The sequence below is a fragment of the Rana temporaria genome, chromosome 8 (genome assembly GCF_905171775.1).
Source record: "Rana temporaria chromosome 8, aRanTem1.1, whole genome shotgun sequence".
Classification (NCBI taxonomy): Eukaryota; Metazoa; Chordata; class Amphibia; order Anura; family Ranidae; genus Rana; species Rana temporaria.
Genome location: NC_053496.1, coordinates 161,512,324 through 161,532,610, shown reverse-complemented (window position 1 = coordinate 161,532,610; position 20,287 = coordinate 161,512,324). Strand labels below are relative to the sequence as shown.

The window sequence follows — 20,287 nt, the reverse complement described above, 5'->3', positions numbered from 1 at the left end:
GTGTCCAACCAGCCTGGAACAAAGCTTCTCACCAGCAGAAACTGAGGCGTGGCACTAAAACTCAGAGTCAGCCTATCTACTTTGTGTCTTATGACCTCTAACTAGCTAGTGAGCCGATGGATGCCTAAGCTGGTTGTGGCCTATGCTGGTTATTGAGCCCTGAGCTAAAACTAGCTATAGAATCCAGAACCAGAAGGGACAGGGTTAACGAAAATACCAAGAGCTGCATAAAAACTCTATTGTAACAAGCTGGTTCATGTACTAAGACACAGGAAGGTGACAGACAACCATGTCACAGACTGTGTTATCTGGTATAGTGAGTGCATGTTCATCACAAGGGAACTGATATACAGAGATATACACACAAAATCTAAAAAATGGTGACAGAAATATATGGGCAACATAAGTAAACTATTAATATAGGAACACTTGCCTACTAATCTCTGATTTTGGTCTGGGTTCAGCAGCAGCACTTCCATGGACTGGACTGTAAATACAGTATATACCGCAAATATAGCTAGGAAATATAACAAAAGTAAACTGGAGCCTGATGTATACTGAATGACCTAAAAACAAGAATTGCCTTTTTTTTTTAGGTGGTGCTGATTTGTGCAGCCACATATAATTTGATGTTGGGAATTGGCATGATCTGCTTCTCTATTTTCAGACTTTCCCTGATAAGTGGAAACCCCTTTTGGGCAGCAGTAGCTGTAAGTACCACTTCAGTTTTAGTCAACTGGTTTAATGTTTCAATGTTATAATTTTTGTTATTATTATTACATGTATGTAATTATTTTGTAGTATATCATTACAGGAAGTATAACCCTTGCAGCTTACTCTAAGCCATCCATTTGTCAGGTATGTACATTTTCAACAAAAAAACTTAATTCCAGTTTATTTTATTATTTTATCAAACTAATTTTCCAAGGGCCTAGTGATGATCTTTCCTTTTTTTTTTTTGTAAGGCTGGGTTCACACCTATGCGAATTGGATGCGGCTTTCCCTGCATTCAATTCGCATAGCAGGAGAATGTGAGCCGCTCTCTATGGAATTGGACATTAAGGCCCGGATTCACGTAGAATCGCGTATCTTTGTGCGGGCGTAACATATCCTATTTACGTTATGCCTCCGCAACTTTTACAGGCAAGTGCCGTATTCTCAAACCAAAGTTGCGGCGGCGTAGCGTAAATAGGCCGGCGTAAGCCTGCCTAATTCAAATGTGGAAGATGTGGGCTTGTGTTTTGTAAATTTTATGTCTGAAGATACGCCGGTGTAACTTGTACGTGAATCCAGGCCTAATACTTTACCTTAATCATTTAAAAAATTACTGCTTCAGGTTGAATTTTTTATTTTTTTATCTGTATATGTTCCACTGGACAGTGTCAACCCCCTTGCCTTTTAACCCAGATATGGCATTTATATTTATATAAACACATGCTACTGTGCAAAAGTTTTAGGCAGGTGTGAAAAAAATGCTGTAAATTAAGAATGCTTTCAGAAACAGAAGTGTTAAAGTGTTAATAAGCTCAGGGCCCTGCATTCACTATGTCTGGTCTTCCAGTGTACACAGAACATGGAAATGCAATTATTTTAGTAAATATAAATGGCTATATACCTTTTTTCATCAGCGGTATATGGCAGTCTTGTGATATCTATGTGTGTCCGGCTGAGCACTGGTTAAAGCTGGTAGGAGGAGTTTTCATTATTCTCTGACTGTCCTATGAGGCTGCAGGACCCCTGACTCTCTGTCTGAACAGTACTGATTGGCCCTGTCCTGATCACATGCAGTATCCTCCAATAAATAAATAAATAAACAAACAAATAAAAACTCTCTAGCAATACACACCAAACTGAGCATGTGCAGAGTGCCTCTAATGCACACACGATCATTTTTCAGCATGAAAAAAAAAACGTTGTTTTTCAGCCTTTCTCCAAAAAACGAAGTTTTCCCATCTTCATCATTAAAACGACGTTGCCCACACACCATCATTTTTAAAAAATGATCTAGCAAAGCATGGTGACGTACAACACGTACGACGGCACTATAAAAGGGGAAGTTCTATTCACCTTTGGGCCGCTTTAGCTGATTCCGTGTTAGTAAAAAACGATTTGCGCTTTTCTGTCTGTTACAGCGTAATGAATGTGCTTACTCCATTATGAACGGTAGTTTTACCAGAACGAGTGCTCCCGTCTCATAACCTGCTTCTGAGCATGCGTGGGTTTAAAACGTGGTTTTAGCCCACACACAATCATTTTTTTACAACCCGAAAAACGAGATTGTTTAAAACGACGTTAAAAAATGCAGCATGTTCGAATTTTTTTTTTTTCGTTTTTCAGAACCTGAAAAATGATGTGAAGCCCACACACGATCATTTTAAATGACGTTTTTGAAAAACAACGTTTTTTCCATGCTGAAAAATTATCGTGTGTACGCGGCATAAGACTGTTCTATCAGAAGATGGATTGGGGACAGTAAAAAGAATCACAGAAGACGGTATCAAACACCCTTTTTACACAATGCACAGGATTAACCTCTTAGGTTCCACAGAGAGTATAACCTGCATATACAGACATATTTACTGTTTTTAGGAAAGAGACCGCTGGGAATACCATATTACATGCGGGTAGCTTTCACCCCGAACCCCTCAAGAGGTCTATACCCTATAGCCAGTTTCTTAGAATCAGGAGAAACTGTTCGATGGAAGATGACTTCCACGAACAATGCAATGCACTCTCCCTCCGGCTATCCGCCAGGGGATACACCAAAACCTGTCTCCGGAAAGCGTTTAACAGAGTTAAAGCCTTAGACAGACGCAAGTTGATTTTTAAAACCAAATCACAAAATGTCAGATCTGAAGAAAACAACTCAAGGATCATTTTGGGGTTCTCAAATGAGCATGCAAGAATTAGAAGAATAATAACAAAATTTTGGCCTATACTCACTGAGGACCCCATCCTCCAAAATTTACTCTTGGATAGACCTCAGCTTACGTTTAAACGTGCGGATTCACTGGGGACTATTTTGGTCCGGAGTGAATACAAAGGCAACTCTGCCAAAGACCCCTGCAAGACCCATGGGACTTTCCCATGTGGACACTGCGCGCAATGTGAGGTCATTGGTAGGAGGACCACACTGGCATTGCCCAATGGGGAGACTCTCTCGCTAAAACATTTTGCCAACTGTACCACACGGGGAGTAGTCTACCTCATGCAGTGCCAGTGTGGCTCCTTCTACGTTGGTAAGACCAAACAACCTCTTTATAAAAGAGTGGAAAAACACATGCATTCCATGAGAATTGGCAATTTGTATTTACCCCTTGGGAGACACGTGGCCAAAGCACATGGGTACCATATGCCCAAAGTCAACTTTTCCGTTCTTGACAGAATACATATCCCTCTACGTGGGGGGGACTGGAACAAGGTACTTCTCCAGCGCGAGATGCGCTGGATCAGATGCCTTAAAGCTACAATCTTTCCAGGACTCAACGAGATGGAGAGCTTTAGGCCCTTCTTAGAGGGGTTCAGTTCGGGGAAAACGGACTAGCCCCCACATGCCACTGGGAGATCATCCTCCTGCCCCTTCCCCTTCCCCCTTTTCCTGAACCGACCAACTGTTAAAACTGTGCTTTTTCCCCAATTTTTTCTCCCCCCTCCCCCCCCTCCCCCCTCCTGCCTCTTTCTCCCCCTTTTTTTTTTTTTTTCCCCCCCTCCCTATTCAAACCCTAACTGTACCCTTTGGGATACTGGGGTCTCAGGTTGAGATTTGTAATAAGTAGGATTTATACTTATAAATTATTGTATGATTTTGATTTTGTAAATGTATGAGCTAAAAAGTTCTTTTTTTTTTTGGATTTATACATGAAATTTTTGATTGTAAACCTGTGATCAACTATTGATGATTTGTTGACAGTGCACCCTGTGGCTCTCCAACTAGGAGCCATATGTGTCAAGTACCGCTTCTTCACCGGCCCTTTCTGGATGTTGTTGATGTCCGTGATGGTCCCATCTCAACCAATCACAAGAGGGCTCCTCCATCCACTGCCGGGGGAGAGTAGCACCTTTGTGCCCGTCCCAGGGGCATTTTATGCCCTAGAGGCTCTCTCCTACCCGGCAGTGGTGACTTTATCTCCCTTTCAACTGTCAGACCTCCTTATCTGTCAGTTCTGAAATATCTAGGCATAGTGAATATCTTTGCCCTATCCTCAGGAGTTTGCCCTCGCTTCATGAAGCGTTCCTCCAATGGTCCCACTTTATTTGCCCTGCATTTATCCTCTGACTCCCTTATTTCCCCGGGTTCCCTGGTTCAATGATGTCCCGAAACTGCAATTTTATTGCTGTTGTTTAAACCTATGGACTACTCGGCTCTCTGGAGTGGGTAGTAATTTCCGCCCCTTCTGTGCGGACACTTCTTTATTTTTCCCTGTCCGGTTGTTGAGCGCACTTCATTCGCGTCGCTGTGACGCGCACAGTGGGTGGCTCCATTGTGTGTATTGCGTTCATGTCCAGTCATCTGACATCCCGTGCACCTGATTGGGTGCGCTGCTGTCACATGACCTTTCGGGATTCTGTAATCACACTAGACGCCGTGGGTCATGTGCTGTGTGACGCGCAGCATGCGCGTCACCAGCGGCATGTCCACGGTGTCGTGCCCTGATTGATTAGAGCTCGGCCACCTGACGTTGACGTCAGTAGTGGGCGCGCTGTTTGCACGCCAAACATGGGGGATTTGGAGGATGGGAGTCACTCTAGTTGAGCCCCAATGTCTATCCACTGCTCCACCCACAACCAATTATCCCATTCAAGGAACAGCTGCTACATCGCCGGAGTGAATGGATCATCCACACCTGAGGTTCATCATCCTCAAAGTAAGTACAAAGGGAAGTCAGGGGGGTTTCCTGTCAGCATTCATTTTCCTCCCTTCCCCTGTTGGAGCTGGAGGTTATTTTGGCTTCTGGTCAAGTTTGGTTTCTATGACTGGAATGGTTGTTCACCTTTATTTGAGCTGATGCACTGGGAGTGGTAAGTACACTTTAGGGAGATTGTTTCTATTTTTGGTCTCACTTCTTAGTGAAGAATCTAATACCCTCCCTGTACATATCTACCTAAATCTCTCCCCAGCCATTACACCTTCTATTGTTCTATGACTGCTGACTCCTTTGTGGAGACTTATGTTACTCCACCCCCCCATGGTTATGGAGTCCTCTGGATTGGGGGATCGTTATGGACATTAAGCACACCATCTGGTTTGGTTGCCCTGATTGCGGCTCATACACAAGCTCCATGGGGATGATCTAGGCGCTCTGTGTCTGGAAAGGGGTGAGTTCCACTTTCCTTTTACATATTGAGCTTTCCATCTCTCCCCCCTCTTTTCTACATGCTGCAAATGTCAAAAAACAAATCTTTGGTCACAGGTATATATTTTATATGTATGTTATTTTTTTTTTTTTTTTTTTTTTTTTTTTTTTTTTTTTCTTCTTTTTTTTTTTTCCACTTCAGACTCTGCCTCATAGAGTGCATGTTTTAATGCTCATGTTCTACTATATGTATGTTATTATATACCCTTCTTTTGTTTTAGGAAAAACTCTTGCTGCTTTCTATTCCCTGAAGAAAGATGTATTATTGAGACATCTGAAACGCGTCGGATAAATGATCACCTATACCCTTAGCCTAGTCCTGGGGTGTGTGGTGATCCTCTAGCAGTAACAATTTTCTCTATCCTGAAATCTTTCATCTTTTTTTTAAATAATGTTGTTACTATGAAATGTTTATGCTGTAAACTAATGTATTAAAATTTATATATTTTTATGACCTAGTTGTCACAATATTTTTTTGGTTGCCCGAAAAATCTCACCTCACTTAGAGGTATTCATCTTTTTCAATTGATACAGAGATGTTGGCAACCTCATGCCTCCATACATGAGCCAAATTCTTTCATAGTACCACTTTCCCTTCCATTTTGTTAATTGATAAATATAAACCATTAAATAACTAGAAGAGAAATTCAAATCAAAATAATATTTAGTGTGACCACCCTTTGCCTCTGAAACACCATTAATTCTTCTAGGTACACTTGCACCTTGTTTTTGAGGGAACTCATTAGGTAGGTTGTTCTAAAAACCTTGGAGAACTAACCACAAATCTTCTGTAGATTTAGGCTGCCTCAAAACCTTCTACCTCTTCATGTAATCCCTGACAGACTCCATGATATTGAGATCAGGGCTCTGTGGGGGCCAAAATATAATTTCCAGGACGCCTTGTTCTTTTTTATGTTGAAGATGGTTGTTGTCCTCCTGCAGAATAAATTTGGGGTCAAACATGCAGCCAATCATATGCCTCCCTGATGGTGTGGCATGATGGATAAGTATCTGCCTGTTTTTCTCAACATTGAGGACAACATTTATCCTTACCAATTCTCCAACTCCATTTACAGGAAGAAGTGCCAAACTTGCTAGGAACCACCACCATGCTTCAGTGTCGCCTGAAGACACTGATTACTGTACTGTTCTCCAGCCCTTCAGCAAGTTGCCTTCTGGTACAGCCAAATATTTCAAATTTTGACTCATCAGTCCAGAGTACCTGCCACTCATTTTTCTGCACCCTAGATCCTATGGTTTTGCACATAGTTAAGTCACTTAGCCTTGTTTCCATATTGGATCTATAGCTTTTTGGCCGGAATTCCTTCATGAAACCCACTTCTGGCAAGACATATCTGGACATTAGATGGAAACGACTGGGACCAAAAAATACCCATCAGCTCTGTGCTAATGGCACTGCTAGACATCTTCCAATGTCAAAAGGAAGTGAGCATAATGTGTCCGCCCATCCCTGCAAAAATTAAAAGCCAGAAACTACACGTACTGCAGCTGCTAATTTTAATAATAGAACACTTACCTGTCCTAGAGTCCAGCGATGTCGGCACCGCAGTTGACGTTTTCATCAGCTGTCGGGTGCTGCCACCGCCATTGCAGGTAAGGGAACCCAGCAGTGTAGCCTTACGTCTTCACACTGGGAACCCTACTGTGCATGCGCGAGGCTCAGTTCCTACTGGCCCTGTGGCGGGGGAAGGAGGACGAAGGAAGAGGGAGCCGAGCTGCTGGCGTAATTTGCCCGAAAGTGGGGTCAAAGACAGGTATCTACCCCCCCCCCCCCGAAAGGTGCCAAATGTGGCACCGGAGGGGGGAGTAGACAAATGAGCGGAAGTTCCACTTTTGTGTGGAACTCCACTTTATGTCCTTGGCCGCCCACTGTGTCTATGGTCCTCAATGTTGTTTCTTTTAGCTTCTTTAAAGAGCTTGAACAGCACATCTTGAAACACCAGTCTGTTTTGAAATCTTTGTCTGGGAGAGACCTTGCTTATGCAGAATAACTACCTTGTGTCTTGTTGCTGTGCTCAGTCTTGCCACGGTGTATGACCTGTGACATGAAACCGCCTTACACAACCTCAGCTTAGTAGCAGAGTTTGCCTGTTCCTCATCCAGTTTTAGGCTCAATTTACACTGGTGTAATGCGGATTCCTGCATCACAACCGGCTCGCAGGCAGTTCACTCTGCTAACCACTGTGGGTGTCGATATAAAAAGTTAATGACAACCCCAAATTGGTTCACAGAATGCATGCAAGGCAAACTGTGAAATCAGATGGAATCGGATCACATGGGTTTGAACACATACCCCGTGAACAAGTCTGATTGGACGAAACGTTGGGAGGAGGCGTGCTGACGTCACCGCGAGTGAGGAATTCGTTCTACTACCGGCCGGAACTTTTATGCTGTTGTTTTCTTTTATGCTGTAAGTGCATTACTTTTTTACTCATTAAAACGTTTAAACGATGTTACACTATTGTGAGTTCTCTCCTACATGCTCATTTATCGCCTGACTGCCTGTTTGAGGATCGCTCTGACAAGACCCCCACCTGCTGCACATACTTCATTTGCTGTTTGCGATAGTCATTCACAGGGCTCTGGTAAGGAGCAGTGTGTACTGTGGTGGTGGTCTTATATGTCACACTGTCCGTTTGCCAGTCACTGGGGGATATTACATGCAAGTGCTCTATACAGTATCACACTATTTTTGCCTATTTGTTTTTTCTTGGATATTCTGCTGGAGAACCATTGAGAAGATCTTTTAAGGATTCCAATCCCCTGTGCAGTCCAGGTGTGTGGCTGCTCGCTTGGCCTGATCCATGAGGATCATTTTATCTGGTAAGGGTCAGTAATACCAGGGAGTTGGGATCCAGGTCCATTGTTCATCTTCCTTCCAGATCTTCTCCATTTCTGGATAGCTGTTTGTGCTTTTGATCATTCACAGAAATGACTTTTATGAATTTATGATTTCAGCTATCACATCTCTATCAAAAGACTTTTTTTGTTTTTTGTTTTCATTATTGAATTTTTTCTCTTCATCACTGGACTTTTTTACATTTATTCTTGTCCCTTTTTTTGATGGGATAAACACAATCATTACATTTTGTTAGCGCAACTCCATCTTTCTTTATGTTCATTTTGTTTGTATAAACATTTGAGTTTGCAGCTGTATATATTTCACTTGATAAGCGCACTTTTTTTCCTTTTGATGTGTAGGAAGACAGCTTCAGCAACTGTCCCCTCCCTCCTTCCCCTCCTATTTTTTTTAGAAAGGATGATGGTACTTTCCCTTATGCCTAGCTCAAGACTCTAATATTTAAGGGCTAAACTCAAAAATCTTTCACAGATCATGGATAAAGGTGTAGAAAAGTTTAAAGGGTTAAGTTATAAAAAAATATCCCATGCTTTGAACATCTCATAAAGCACTGTTCAATCCATCATCTGAACATGGAAAGAGTATGGCACAACTCCAAACTCTTTCATCTCGACCCTTAACTTAAATGACAGGGGTATTGTTTTAACCCACAAAAAAAGTTCCAGTATGATACATTTTTTGGACTTAAACATTTCTATAGTCGAAGGCAAAATTGTTACTTCAACGTACTTTAAGCCCACTGATAGAAATGGGTATATACTGCTTGATTCATGCCACCATCCATCCTGGTTGAGAGCGGTCCCAAAGGGCCAGTTTTTACATCTCAGACGGAACTGCATGGATCTAGACAAGTATTTGAAGGAGGCAGCACTTCTTAAAACTAGATTATTAGCTAAAGGCTACGATGGGGTAAAACTTGACCACACTATTAGAGAAGTAAGCCAGATAGACCGGTGCACCCTGCTGGCTGATAAACCACCGGACATTAATGTAAAAAGAGAACTTTGGTTTGGCCTTTATAACTACTTTTTCTAGCCAACATTGGGCTATTAAGAGAATCATAAAGAAACACTGGGCAGTTATCAAAAACAACAGGATCCTGGGCCCACTCCTTACAACTAACCCTACAGTTCTATTCAGAGGAGCTCCAAATCTCAGACACTCGCTAGCACCCAATGTGCTAGATGTCCCACGCCAACTGGCGTTCTTTGGAGACTTCAAAGGTTTCTATTCTTGCAAAAAATGTAGAGCCTGTAAACTGAATGTTCTTCAGAATAGACGCTACACGGATTTCACCTCCACAGGCACAGGCAAAACATATCCCATTAAAACCTTTATTACCTGTAGCACTAAATGTGCAGTGTACCTTATAAGGTGTTCATGTGGTTTGGAATACGTTGGGCGCACCACACGTAAATTACAGGTTAGGTGGGGGGAACACATCACCAACATCTTAAATCGGATTTGACAAACATAATGTGTCCAAACATTACTAATTAAATCACAATAAAAACCCAGAGGGGACTGTTTTCATAGCCCTAGAGAAATATGCCCCACATTGGAGAGGCAGCAATGGCACAAGATCCATTTCTAGGGCTGAAACCAATTGGATTTATAAGCTCGGTTGCCATGTCCCTGGGGGACTTAATGTCGAATGGGACATTAATTGTTTCATCAATAACAGTTAAGAGCCCCACCTGAACCCCGTCCAATCAACACCTCACTGAACCCCCATGCTTTTTTTACTTCCATTTCTTTACATTAGTCTGTAGAATAGTTTCACTCTGCTAAGTACATTTTTGTGATCCATGTACATAATTCTGTGATCCTTGTGTACTCTATAGATGTAGAGTACCAATCAACTAGATACTGCTGCCTATGTAAAAAAAAAAAAAATCCCTATGGCATATGTGGAATTTTTTAAGTGTATTTTTTATATATATATATATATATATATATATATATATATATATATATATATATATATATATATATATATATACACTTTTTACATTCATTTGGGGAATTACTCTGGATTTAGTACCAATAATTCTTCAAATAACTGATATATTCAGATCATTGCCCATACACACTGTCATAATTAACGTCAGTGTGTCTTTTATGTCTTATTTTTACTTATATTTTAACTAATATTATTCTGAGCGGTAATACACTCTTTCATCCACAAGATGGCATGGTGCTTTTTTCTTTGTAATACAATGACAAGTCCAGCCTATTGTGCACTCCGTTTCATCTCCGCCTTGTCCAATGAGCCTATCCTACTCACGCTTTGGGCTGTATAAATGACGCATGCGCGGTGATGTGTGCGTGTCCCTGATGACGTCATTACGACAAAACGATCGTCGGGCTGCAACACACGCACTGCGCATGCGCTAATGGCCCAAGGCGGTCTATTTGATTATTCTGAGTTTTTATCCTTGCAAGGACCCTGTGTTTCGCTCCCTTTGTATGGGAATTGTTATTGACCTTTTAAATAAACATACATCAAGAAGTCTACACTATGGGAATGTTTCCTCTTTCCTCCATACATGATGCCTGTTGATCACCGCCAACACACACCTCTGTGAGCGCTGTCATCACCGATCTACACGAGGAGCTGTGGATCCTGACATCTGATCCGTGAGGGTTATCGATCCATTCCTACCATTCCAAGGGACAACTGTCTCCCAACACGCCTGTTTAGACCCCTCCTGAGAAGGTCGGGTCGCAGGCTTTCCGGTAAGCCTCCAATTCTCCTGGTGTGGGATCTTCTGTGGATTGCCTTTTCCTATCTCCACCTGTGGACTTTTATTGGATCTTCACTTTCCTACCACCTTCTTTGGAGTGGGCTTGTAGCCCCTACTCCCCCCTGTGGACCCTATTTTTAATATATTATTTTTTTCTTTATATATATTTTTTTATATATACACTCTGTGGATTTGCACTGCATTAGTTTACTGCGCATTATTATTAATATATTTTTTATATACTTTTCCAATTTTGCTCTCATGTGGCACAGTATATATTAAGTTGGTGGACTACTGTGAGAGGTTTACTGGTTCACTGTCACTGCGGTACCATTTTTTCTGTTATTCTTTTGATTTAGTTATCACATCACTCAACTTAAAGGTTTAGTTATCACTTCACTCACCGCAACTGTCCACTCTTTCAGAGGACAATTGCGATTTAAGATTCTGCTGGTCTACCACTTTATTCATTTATTTATGGTCTATTGCTTAAATTGTTATATTCCACATTTATTTCACACATTTGATCCTATATTCTGTCCAGCACTGCACTGTTCTCCTCTACGTGTTTTTTTTGTTTCTATATCTAAGCATTAGTGTACAGCTGCAGGACGTCCCTCTCAGGACTCACCCTTAATTGTTTAATACATTCATTTCACCTAGCGCGGATTCCCCCACCCCACGCCCTCTCCTTATACCAAACAACTCCAAACCTACCAAGACATGGCCGTTGACCAAATCTGACAGGCCAGGCAAGGAGATAATTACTCAGAGAAGCAGCCAAGAGGCCCATGGTAACTCTGGAGAAGTTGCAGAGATCCACAGCTCAGGTGGAAGAATCTGTCCTCGGGACAACTATTAGTCGTTCACTCCACAAATCTGGTTTTTATGGAAGAGTGACAAGAAAAAAATCAATTGTTTAAAGAAAGCCATAAGAAGACACATTTGTTGTGTTCGCTGTGTCCCCGACATGGCTCCTCGCAAACTGCAAACATGTGGAATAAGGTGCTCTGGTAAAATTAGATTAAAATTTAACTTTTTGGCCTAAAAGCAAAGTGCCATGTTTGATGGAAAACACTGCACATCACCATTAACACACCATCTCCACCGTGAATGGTGGGGGCAGCATCATGTTGTGGGGATGCTGGTCAGAGTTGATTGGAAGATGGATGGAGCCAAATACAGGGCAATCTTAGAAGAAAACCTGTTAGGCCGCATACACACGGTCGGTCCATCCAATGCGGTTAACCGATGAAGCTGACTGATGGTCTGATGTGCCTACACACCATCAGTTAAAAAAACAATCGTGTCAGAACGCGGTGACGTAAAACACAATGACGTGCAGAGAAAAACGAAGTTCAATGCTTCCAAGCATGCGTCGACTTGATTCTGAGCATGCGCAGGTTTTTAACCGATGCTTTTGCATACTAACCATCGGTTTTGACCTATCGGTTATCAGTCTATCGGTTAAATTTTAAAGCAAGTTCTCTCTTTTTTGACCGAAGGATAACTGACCGATGGGGCCCACACACAATCGGTTTGGACCGATGAAACGGTCCTTCAATCCGTTTTCATCAGTTTTGACCGACCGCGTGTACGCGGCCTTAGAGTCTGCAAAAGACTTGAGACTGGTGTGGAGGTTCACCTTCCAGCAGGACAACAACCCTAAACATACAGCTAGAGATTCAATAGAATGGCTTAGATCAAAGCACATTCATGTGTTAGAATGGCCCAGTCAAGGTCCAGACCTAAATCCAAATGGGAATCTGTGACAAGACTTGAAAATTGCTGTTCAGACACTCTCCATCCAATCTGACAGAGCTTGAGCTATTTTGCAAACAAGAATGGGCAACATTTTCACTCTCTAGATGTGCAAAGCTGGTAGACATATACCCAAAAAGACTTGCAGCTGTAATTGCAGTGTAAGGGGGTTCTACAAAGTATTGACTCAGGGGGGCTGAATACAAATGCACGCTTTTCAGATATTTATTTGTAAAAAGTTGTGAAAACCATTTATCATTTTTCTTCCACTTCGCAATTATGTGCCACTTTGGGTTGGTCTATGATATAAAATCCCCCAAAAACACATTTACATTTTTGTTTGTAGCATGACAAAATGTAAAACATGTCAAGGGATATGAATACTTTTTAAGGCACTGTATACATATTTTCTCCACTAGTATCTATCCTCTCTCTCACATGCACCAACAGACATACGCCTTTGCTAGTATAAATACATTTCTGGTTGTGCCTGGTTATTTTAAAAGAAATGTACATACTAGCACATTATGAAATACTTACTGTCAGGTTACCGGATGTCAGGTGACAGATGTACATCGTTGGGGCAGGAGTGCACTGCTAAGGTAGTGGACCATACGGATGACTGCTGCAGACGGAACACTGGGTGGCTAAGGAAGGCAGGTTCACTGTAGCACTAACAGGGATCCCACAGGGAGCTAGAGCCTAAGATTCCCCAGGGTGCAGAGTCTAAGATCCAGCGGGTATTCACCAGAGCTAGTGGTGAGGATGGCCTTAGCTGCAACTGAATCCAGGTCGTAGCCCCCAGAGTCCCCTAGCTCACGCCCCATAGGGCATAGAGGAGAGAGGGGAAGCACCCACTCAGGATACAAGAGATAGTGAGGGGTTAAGCCAAGGTCAGGGCGACAAGCAGACAAGGATAAAAAAAGGACAGGCCAAAGGTCAGGGTCACAAGCAAACAGGAATAGTCGGGGATAAGCCAAGATCGGTACACAGAGATAAACGTAGCACACAGCAAGCAGGAACCCAAACACACAATGCTTAACAAACAATGTTGATCAGCAAGGCAGACCTGCAGTGCACTGGTTAATATAGAGTTCCTGATATGGCCTGGGGTGGAGCCATACAGGGAGGAGAGATAATAAAAGCAGCCAGGTGAGAGTGACTGGCCTCTAAGGCCACGTACACACGACCGAACATGTCTGCTGAAACTGGCCTGTGGACCGGACAATTTTCTGGCGGATCGGACAGGTTTCCAGCGGACAAATGTTTCTTAGCATGCTAAGAAACATGTCCGCTGGAAGCCTGTCCGTCGGACATGTTCGGTCGTCTGTACGACTTACCGGACATGTCCGCTCGGCCGAAAGCCCTCGCATGTGTCAAAGTGATTCGACGCATGCGTGGAAGCATTGACCTTCCAGGGTCGCGCACGTCGTCGCGGCGACGGCGAGGCCACGTCACCGCGTATCCTGTCCGCACGGATTTCGGTTTGATGGTGTGTACAACCATCAGACCGAAATCTCCGAGTGGACATGTCCGATGAAAACGGTCCGCGGAGGCCTTAGGTGAACACATGGAGAAGGTAAGCCGACAGACAAACATTACTGCATATCCATGACACTTACCTTAGAACGAAGCCCTGCTGGCAGGGCTTCCAGCTTCGCCCGGTCTTCCTTCCAGGTTCCGAGCACATACCTTCACAGACCTTCAGAGCTCATGCGTCAGTGACATCACTAACTGCATCCAGTGTGAATAGCTCCAAACACTGCAAGTTTAGGATATATTCACTGTATCTATAGGTAAGCATTATTATAAGCTTACCCGTAGGTACAAGGGTAAAAAAGGAGTTTACTACCGCTTTAAAATGCCCTGTTTTCTCAGTTTAAAAATTTGATATGTTTTCTATTCTCTATTGTGAAAAGGTTTATGAGATATGCAAATCATTGCATTCTGTTTTTATGTAGATTTTACTCAGCATTCTAACTTTTTTTGGAATTGTGGTTGTTAATTTTTTTAAAATTAAACGTTATTGAATAATCTTCAAATGGCCAATCACCAAACAGTAGAAAGCCTAACATCTTAATTTACTTTTTTTCTCTTTGTAGGTGAGAGGTTCTCTTGCTATGAACGTTGTAAGTGCTGTCATGAGTGGTGTTGGCATTATTTTTGCCTGCCTGGATCTAGTAGCGTTGTCATCTCTGAGGTGTAGAGACCAAAGCTCATACTACTGCACAAATAATGTAAGCATATCTTTTGTAATCATTTAATATGTTTCTGTCTTCGAGAAGCAAAAATTAGAAATTAGGAAGATAGCTGTAGCAGACCCACAGTTTTCTTAAAAGTAAAGATACTTGTGTGTTTTACAGAAGGTTTCACGGGATACTCTTTATTGTCTAACTTTGGTTATTATGGTACAAGCTTTTGGGACCCTCCTTGGGTTCCAAACAAATGCATTATGAGGGGAGAGGAGCAGCACAAAAAGTCAGTCAGTTGTGTTGCAGTGCAAGGAACATGCTGATAGGAGAGAGGGTGAAAGAGAGATGAACTCATCAGGGTTCTGATCCTCTTTTTACTGGCTAGCCCAGTGATGGTGAACCTTGGCACCCAAGATGTTTTGGAACTAAATTTCCCATGATGCTCCACTACACTGCAGAGTGCCTGAGCATCATGGGAAATGTAGTTCCGAAACATCTGGAGTGCCAAGGTTAGCCATCACTGGCCTAGCCAAATGTTGGGGGTGGGAAGGAGACCTGTAACAGAAAATGAAACAGCAGCATGGATATTCTATTCAGTTGCTATAAGGTAATACTGTTAATTGTTGTTGTTGGTAAATTAGGCACACATGAGTGTAAAAGCTTCTTAAAATCTATTTATACACAAAAAAAAAAAAAAACGCTTCAGGGAATGGTGCAAAGCCCAGAGGGGCTGCATGACTTGTGGAAGGGGATGCAAGCCTAGAAGGGGTTGAGAATGTAATGCCCCGTACACACCATCACTTTATGTGATGAAAAAAAACGACGTTTTTAAAAACGTCACTTTAATTGACCGTGTGTGGGGGAAAACGTTGTTTTATGTCTTGTAAAAAACGACCAAAAAAAATTGAAGCATGCTTCAATTTTATGTGTAGTTTTTCAAAACGTCGTTTTTTACTTCACAGAAATTGACCGTGTGTAGCAAAAAACGTCGTTTAAAAAGACGTTTTTACACCCGCGCATGCCCAGAAGCTAGTTATGAAGCGAGCTTCAATGGAAAAACATGGTGGAACGTAACCTCGCTTTGCTAGAACATTGTGAGAAAAACGATGGTGTGTAGGCAACTTCGTCTTAGAAAATTGAAGATTCAAAAAGGTCGTTTTTTACTTCACAGAAAATGTTGTTTTTTTTCATCACATAAAGTGATGGTGTGTATGCGGCATTAGGCTTTTGCACCACCATAGATCAGCCTTTCTCAACTATGGTTCTGTGTAATCTTAGGTCCTCTAGAAGTTGCTAAGGGATCCTTGAGCAATATGTTATTTCTGCCTCTCAAATAAGTTACCACTGACACCAATGATCTTTTATTTATTTTTTTATTTTTTACTTTATTTCTTTATTGCAGCATTTTTTTATTTTTACAACATTCACCAACAAGTAATAAGCCAAACATACCCCCAACATCACGACCCCCCCTCCCGTTCTCTCACTGCCTATCAAATTGATAAAAAACATTGAAAAAAATCCACAATTAGAGCCATGGGGGTTTCCTCTGTGGGGGTATATACATACATACATACATACATACATACATACATACATGTAGTCCTGTCTAGTAGTTCTTTTTGGACCTTACATCCTAACCCAATCATTAACCCACTCACCACCATCCAGTTCACCCATTCATCCTTCCTTTCCACTCTCCTCTATCCCGGTCCAAATTTTTTTCCCTTTCTCTTTTCCCTGTAGGGTCACCTACATCACTTAAGTTCTAAAGTACGCTATTTGTTATTTAAATGTTAATCCCTCTTGCTTCCCACCAGGGTTTCCAGATGTTATCTTATTTCTTTAGTCCCCCTTGCGTCTTGTATATCAATTTCTCCTTGGGTGTTTCCTGGGTTACCCACCCCTTCTTCAAGTCCCAGCAGACAATGCTTTACCTCCAACTCGACCGGGTTCCAAATACACGGTCGATGATTCCTATTACCTCCCTCCAGTAGCGAAACAACTTCAGCATCTCCAAAACATGTGGATCAAGTCTGCATCTGGGACAACTTGCATCAGGTCTCCGGCCAAACTGGAAAAGTTTACGTGGAGTGTAATAGATTCTATATAATAAAAACAGATTTGACATCCTCTGGGAGAGCCTTAGGCTGGGTTCACACTACTACACTACTTTCATCCTACTTTGCTCTGCTACATTGGTCCTACATTGATCCTACATTGGTCCTACATCCATCCTACTTTCATGAACAGGATACTACTTTGGTCCAACTTCAATGATATTCAATGGGCCTGAAGTAGGATCAATGTAGGACCAAAAGTAGTACAGGGAGCATTTTCAAAGTCCGACCGACTTGTGTAGGACGCTACAAGACGCTCTCATAGGGAAACATTGAACACAGAGCAAAGTAGGATGAAAGTAGTGTAGTAGTGTGAACCCAGCCTTTTAGGCTGGGTTCACACTACTACACTACTTTCATCCTACTTTGCTCTGCTACATTGGTCCTACATTTATCTTACATTGGTCCTACATCCATCCTACTTTCATGAACAGGATACTACTTTGGTCCGACTTCAATGATATTCAATGGGTCTGAAGTAGGATCAATGTAGGACCAAAAGTAGTGCAGGGAGCATTTTCAAAGTCCGACCGACTTGTGTAGGACCAGTTAAGACAGCTCTCATAGGGAAACATTTATTTTCACACGTCATGCTACATGAGGCTCCCAATGTAGGACCGTTTGTCGGACAAGTGTGAACCCAGCCTCAGGCCCCGTACACGCGGTCGGTTTGGTCCGATGAGAATGAACCGAAGTTCATTTTCATAGGACCAAACCGACCGTGTGCATAGGCTACCGGTCTGGTTTCCTTCGGTCCAAAATTTCTAAACATGCTTCAAAACCGAACCGATGGACCACTGCCCCATCGGACCACACCGATGGTTAGTACAGAAAAGCATTGGTTCAAAACCCGCGCATGCTCAGAATCAAGTCGACGCATGCTTGGAAGCATTGAACTTCGTTTTATTCAGCACGTTGTGTGTTTGACTTCACCGCGTTCTGACCCGCTCGGATTTTGGACTGATGGTGTGTACACATATCAGGCCGTACGGCCACTTCAGAGGTGAACCGATGAAAACGGTCCGATGGGCCAGTCTCATCGGTTTGGTCCGATCGTGTGTACGGGGCATTAGGGGAAAAGTTCCCGCCTCCAGGGCTTCCACTACTACCAAACCGTGTGGGGTATTCTGCAGAAGAATTTTCCTCCCTACCTCTCCCCCTTCCAAATTACAGCCCGCCATATGCTGAAGTTGTAACGCTAAAAAGTATCTGAAGGGGTGTGGGAGCGCTACTCCTCCTTCCTGCTTCTGTAATTGCAAGATTCTTAAACATATTCTTGCCAGACCACCCTTCCAAATAATTTCCCTGAAGACAGTATCTATCTTTTGAAACCACTTTTTATACACCCAGATTGGGGAATTGTGTAATATGTACAGAAGTTGCAGCATCCAAATCATTTTAATTAAATTACAGCAACCAGCCACAGATATTGGTAGGCATTTCCATACTTTTGTTTCCCCCCTAAACTTAACCAGCAGTTGGGTTAAATTATCTTCTATGTACTGTTACGGTCTCTAGAGATGTTTATACCCAGATATTTAAATTGGTTCACCATTTGTACCTGGGCAGCCTCTCTAGGTAAAGGACCTTCCAAGGGGTCTACTGGCAAAAGGACAGACTTGTTTCCAGTTTATCTTAAGTCCAGAAATTCGACCAAACTTATTGACAATACCCATAGCTTCCCGGGGGGAGACCTGCATATCGCCAAGGAACAGCAGGAGATCGTCTGCATATAATGCAACTTTTACTTCCAGCTTGCCTTTTCTAAAGCCCTTTATCTGGGTGGAGGACCTAAGAGCAATGGCCAAATGTTCGATTGCGATGGCAAAGAGAAGGGGTGACAAGGGGAACCCCTGTCTCGTCCCCCTCCCCAATCGAAATTTGCCAGACTGTTCATTATTCACCTTTACTCTAGCCTCTGGTGTCCTATAGAGCATTTTTACCCAGTTGATAAACCCTGGTCCAAATTGGGCCGCTTCCATAGCTAATATTGCCAATTAAGACTGTCAAAGGCCTTGGTGGCGTCCAAAGACAAGACCTCCCTCTCTCCTCCCTTGTCCATTGGAACCTGAAGGTTCAGGTATACCCGTCTTATATTTGTACTAGTGGTTCTTCCCGGTATAAAACCTGATTGATCAGGGTGGATGAGTTTCTGTATTTAATCTATTTGTAGGGGGTATTGTTCTCATTGACCACTAAAGAGTATTCTTCTGTATGTTCATCAGTGCAAAGGGGTGTAAAGGGGCCTGTATTGACCACCAATATAAGGAAGTCCTTCTCTCAGTGACCACTAATGTGGGAGGGGTCATTCTCCCCTGACCCCCTGAGACCGGGACATTATTTCAAATTGGTCTTCTGTGTTAAAATGGTGGAGAAAGCCTGATGTAGACAGACACCAGGGTTACCATACATCACACAGTTGTACAGAGTAGGTACTTTAAGATCCTGCAGAGGATTGATTAGAAAAAACAGGTAATGAAACTATTTACCAAGTCATGATACTGAAGCCATCAAAATGTACACTGTGAAATTAAGGTCATGTATTCCCTTGTTTATTGATTTTCTTTAATCCAAGTCCATTTATTTGGCAGACTGGTGGCATTGTTGTGCATGCTCTGATTCTGGTCAACAACCTGCTAATCCTCTGTGTGTCCATATTTATTGGTGTTTTTGGATGCCTCTCCCTAGGCCATGATCCAAGTGTTCAACAGGTAAGAGAGAGTCAAAAGTCGTGCTGCCTTCATCAGGGAACAAGGGGGTTGTTAAAACAAAAGAATGAGCTATATCCCATGCATGCTGTTAGCTATTTTTAGCACCCCTTACACTCAATCTTTAATGAACCTCCATTTCTACAGAAGAAAAACATTGTTAGTCAAACAGGAGTAAAGCACAAAGTGCCAAAACTAAAAAAAACAAAAAAACAGCTAAAGTTTATTTTAATGAAGGTAGACCAAGATATATAGGTGGATTCAAGTAGCCCGCCGCATCTTTGCGTCGGCGTAGCGTATCGTATTTACACTACGCCGCCGTAAATTAGCTAGGCAAGTACTGTATTCACAAAGTACTTGCCTGCTAAGTTACGGTGGCGTAGCGTAAATGCGGCCGGCGTAAGCACGCCTAATTCAAATTAGACTGAGGGGGCGTGTTTTGTGTTAATGTGGGGTGACCTGACGTGATTGACGTTTTTTACGAACGGCGCATGCGCCGTCCATGTACATATACCAGTGTGCAT

At 42.5% G+C, this 20,287-nt stretch overlaps 2 long non-coding RNA genes across 2 annotated transcripts; both read left to right on the top strand.

The window, feature by feature from the left end:
* Positions 1 to 550: 550 nt before the first annotated feature.
* LOC120909320 lies at positions 551 to 19,769 on the top strand. The gene is made up of 3 exons (XR_005741246.1): positions 551 to 858; positions 14,846 to 14,980; positions 19,647 to 19,769. It is a non-coding gene; the product is annotated as an uncharacterized LOC120909320 (long non-coding RNA).
* Positions 4,908 to 5,317, top strand: LOC120909316. Its single transcript, XR_005741242.1, has 2 exons — positions 4,908 to 5,019; positions 5,119 to 5,317. It is a non-coding gene; the product is annotated as an uncharacterized LOC120909316 (long non-coding RNA).
* Positions 19,770 to 20,287: the final 518 nt, after the last annotated feature.